Source organism: Chrysemys picta, unplaced genomic scaffold (assembly GCF_011386835.1).
Source record: "Chrysemys picta bellii isolate R12L10 unplaced genomic scaffold, ASM1138683v2 scaf53, whole genome shotgun sequence".
NCBI classification, from domain to species: domain Eukaryota; kingdom Metazoa; phylum Chordata; order Testudines; family Emydidae; genus Chrysemys; species Chrysemys picta.
The window spans coordinates 218,237-222,840 of record NW_027052760.1 but is presented as its reverse complement, the minus strand read 5'-3'; positions in this window follow the sequence as shown (position 1 = coordinate 222,840).

Sequence of the window (4,604 nt, the reverse complement as noted above, 5' to 3'; positions counted from 1 at the left end):
CAGAAAGGCATCTAGTTTCATTCAATGACTTCAAGAGATGGAGAATCCACCACTTTCCCTTTCACTGAGTGCCAGGGGGCTCCATTTCCCCTTCCACTAGCTCCCCATTTACAGTGAGCCAGAGCAGTACCTGCAACAGAGAGCGGGAGTTGCTGAAGGCCTCAGAGGCACAACCCCTGCAGTGTCTCAGGCACCTGGCGCAAGTGATGGATGATGCGGAGCTGGTGCCTCACTTTGGCCGTGACGCCCTCCTGCTGCAAGGGAATGAGAACCTGTCAGACTCAAACGCCCCGAGGAATCAGGGGGAATTAAGGGCACCTGGAACCAGCAGTATTTCCACTCAGCACCTGCCCAACACTGAGGGATGAATTCACCTCCTGAATCCCAGAATGGAGTCTTCTTGTCCTTTCTAGTAACCTCCAGTGCCAATCCCCCTCCTTCTAGGGTGAGCTCCTGCTACCTCCCCCTCAGTGTCCTTGACAGCTGTTCCACCTCCAAACCACAGCTTAAGTCATCAGAAACCTCTTCTAGACCCCCACCAAGGTTGGGCTGGGAGGCGGGTCTAGCAGTGGGGGCAGGAGGGATTCTGGCAGCAGTGAAGTGGGTTGCGGGGAGGTTGAGATCTTGCCCAAGTCATCCAAGACACTAACGCTAAGCCACAGGATGGCAGCATCTAGTGTCTGTGGAGTCCAAGCACTATTTCAACCCCACAGTTTTGGATGAACTTCCCACAAGAGGAGGTGAAGATCATCCCCAGCAACACACACACACACACACACACACACACACACACACACACACACACACACACACACACACACACACACACACACACACACACACACACACACACACCACTCCTGGTGGTGGGAGGGGAACAGGAGAAAGGACAAAAGAAGTAAGAGATGAAGAGAAAGGAAGGAGGGATGGTGGAAAAGGTAAAACGAAAAGGACAAACCCTAATGTCCCCAGTGATTCCACGGGACAAAATCCCGTGTGGACTACAAAATTCTGTCACCTTGAACTAGTGTTTTCCATGCCTAGAATTCAACGGGCACCAGGTGGATCAGACTGAGCAGGTTCAAAAACCTCTTGGAGGCTCTTACCTTCTAAACAGGGACGTCTGTTTTCTAGTAAAATCAGTAAAAGGGAAGGAGAAAACTCGAAAGAGGCTCCTGCTCTCACTCACATACGTGAACCCTAATACTCTCTCAGTCCTCAAAGAGAGACCTCGAGAAGGAGACTTGCTAAAGCAAAGCCACAGGGGTCTCTGAGGTTTCCCTGGCCCTGCGCCCCTGACTGATGTCAGCATCTCTCTCTGAGGTCACCACCTCCCTAACACCTTTGACCAATACGCTGAGATACTGCATGTAGCGGGGCGGCCTGGCTCCCAGGCGCCCCAGGAAGTCAAGGCCACCGCGGCCTGTCCCCACCCCCCGGAAGTCAAGGGGCGGGACAGGAAGTATAAAGGCCAAGCCACAGCGCTCAGTAGCTGGCCGGCAGCGGGAGAGGACAGACGCTGGTGCCCGAGCTCCCGCGGACCTGAGCCTGCCGAGAGCCCGGTATCCTGAGGAACGGTCGGAGCTTCCCCCGCCAAGGGCCCAGAGGGAGTGACAGACCTACCTGCTGCTCGGGGCCCGGAGCAGCCCATGATCTGCGACCCAGCAGACGGAACTCAGGAGGAACAGGTACCCATGGAGGAGGAGATGGGAAGTGGCCCGGGGATAGCAGACCCCGAACCCATGTCAGTGTGTTGCGGTCAGGATCCCCACTGACTGCGCGGCAGACGGACTGCTGCGGATAGGGCCCCGGGCTGGAACACAGTGGAGTGGGTGGGCCTGTGTTCCCCCCTGCCACCCCCTGCTGGGTGGCAGTCTCTCCTCCTCCTTGTCCAAGGGGCCTGGGCCTCTGACTGACGATTGGTTTGCTGCCCCGCCCTGACCTAGGGCCTGGGCTAACCCAAACTGACCCAGCTCCTGCTACAAGGCCTGGGCCGCTGACTGACTACTGGTTTGTTCCCCGCCCTGACCCAGGGCCGGAGCTGTTGATTGTGTGCTCAGTCCCTGCATAAGGGCCTGAGCTCTGAACTGTTGATTGTGTGCTCAGTCCCTGCACAAAGGCCTGAGCGCCGAACTGCTAATTGTGTGCTCAGCCCCTACCCAAAGGTCTGGGCCCTAGACTGTTATTTGCTTTGTAGCGGGGCGGCCTGGCTCCCAGGTACCCCAGGAAGGGACGAGCCCCACCCCGGAACTACTACACTGCAAAAGGCCTTTGTGATGTCACTGCCACACCCACCCATCCCCTGAAGTGCTAATGTCCTGCTGCTGGCCTGACACTTTGAAGGTTTCAGCTACTCTCTGTGGATCACCCCACTCGATGCGTCTTCATTCTAGGAAGCAAGCCGGCTAGACAGTAAAGCATCAGAGGCTGCTCCCAATGCTACACTCAGTGTTTCCAAAATTACTACACTTTATGGCCAGAAGAGACCTTTAGAACATCTCATCTAACCTCCTGCATATCATAGGCTTCCTGTATAGTACAATAGGTACTTTTTGGGCACACACATTCCAGAAAGGCATCTAGTCTTCATGAAATGACATCAAGAGATGGAGAATCCACCACTTTCCCTTTTACTGAGTGCCAGGGGGCTCCATTTCCCCTTCCACTAGCACCCCATTTACAGTGAGCCAGAGCAGTACCTGCAGCAGGGAGCGGGAGTTGCTGATGGCCTCAGAGGCACAGCCCCTGCAGTGTCTAAGGCACCTGGCACAAGTGCCGGATGATGCGGAGCTGGTGCATCACTCTGGCCATGACGTCCTCCTGCTGCAAGGGAACGAGAACCTGTCAAAGACTCAAACCCCCCGAGAAATCAGGGGGAATTAAGGGCACCTGGAACCAGCAGTATTTAAACTGACTACCTGCCCACCACTGAGGGATGAATTCACCTCCTGAACCCCAGAATGGAGTCTTCTTGTCCTTTCTAGTAACCTCCAGTGCCAACCCACCACCTTGTAGGGTGAGCTCCTGCTACCTCCCCCTCAGTACCCTTGACAGCTGTTCTACCTCCAAACCACAGCTCAAGTTATCAGAACCCTCTTCTCCACCCCCACCCAGGTTGGGCAGGGAGGCGGCTCTAGCAGGGGGGGCAGGAGGGATTCTGCCAGCAGTGAAGTGGGTTGCGGGGAGGTTGAGATCTTGCCCCAATCATCCCAGACACTAATGCTAAGCCACAGGATGGCAGCATCTAGTGTCATTGGAGTTCAAGCACTATTTCAACCCCACAGTTTTGGATCAACTTCCCACAAGGGGAGGTGAAGAGCACCCCCAGCAACACACACACACACACACACCACTCCTGGTGGTGGCAGGGGAACAGGAGAAAGGACAAAAGAAGTAAGAGATGAAGAGAAAGGAAGGAGGGATGGAGGAAAAGGTAAAACGAAAATGACAAACACTAATGTCCCCTGTGATTCTACGGGACAAAATCCCACAGAGGGAATAAAATTCTGCCACCTTAAACTAGTGTTTTCCATGCCTAGAATTCAGCTGGCACCAGATGGATCAGACTGAGCAGGTTCCAAAACCTCTTGGAGGCTCTTACCTTCTAAATAGGGACGTCTGTTTTCTAATAAAATCCGTCAAAGGAAAGGAGAAAACTCCAAAGAGGCTCCTGCTCGCACTCACACATGTGAACACTAATACTCTCTCTGTCCTCAAAGAGAGACCTCGAGAAGGAGACTTGCTTAAGCAATAACAGACACTTGGTGGGATAACTCACATGACTGGAGTACTGTCATGGATGGATATAAACTGTTCAGGAAGGACAGGCAGGGCAGAAAAGGTGGGGGAGTTGCATTGTATGTAAGAGAGGAGTATGAGTGCTCAGAGGTCCGGTATGAAACTGTAGAAAAACCTGAGAGTCTCTGGATAAAGTTGAGAAGTGTGAGCAACAAGGGGGATGTCACGGTTGGAGTCTGGTATAGACCACCAGACCAGAGGGATGAGGTGGACGAGGCTTTCTTCTGGCAACTAGCAGAAGTTGCTAGATCGCAGGCCCTGGTTCTCATGGGAGACTTTAATCACCCTGATATCTGCTAGGAGAGCAATACAGCGGTGCACAGACAATCCAGGAAGTTTTTGGAAAGTGTAGGGCACAATTTCCTGGTGCAAGTGCTGGAGGAACCAACTAGGGGCAGAGCTTTTCTCGACCTGCTGCTCACAAACAGGGAAGAATTAGTAGGGGAAGCAAAAGTGGATGGGAACCTGGGAGGCAGTGACCATGAGATGGTCGAGTTCAGGATCCTGACACAAGGAAGAAAGGAGAGCAGCAGAATACGGACCCTGGACTTCAGAAAAGCAGACTTTGACTCCCTCAGGGAACAGATGGGCAGGATCCCCTGGGAGAATAACATGAAGGGCAAAGGGGTCCAGGAGAGCTGGCTGTATTTTAAAGAATCCTTATTGCGGTTGCAGGAACAAACCATCCCGATGTGTAGAAAGAATAGTAAATATGGCAGGCGACCAGCTTGGCTAAACAGTGAAATCCTTGCTGATCTTAAACGCAAAAAAGAAGCTTACAAGAAGTGGAAGATTGGACAAATGAC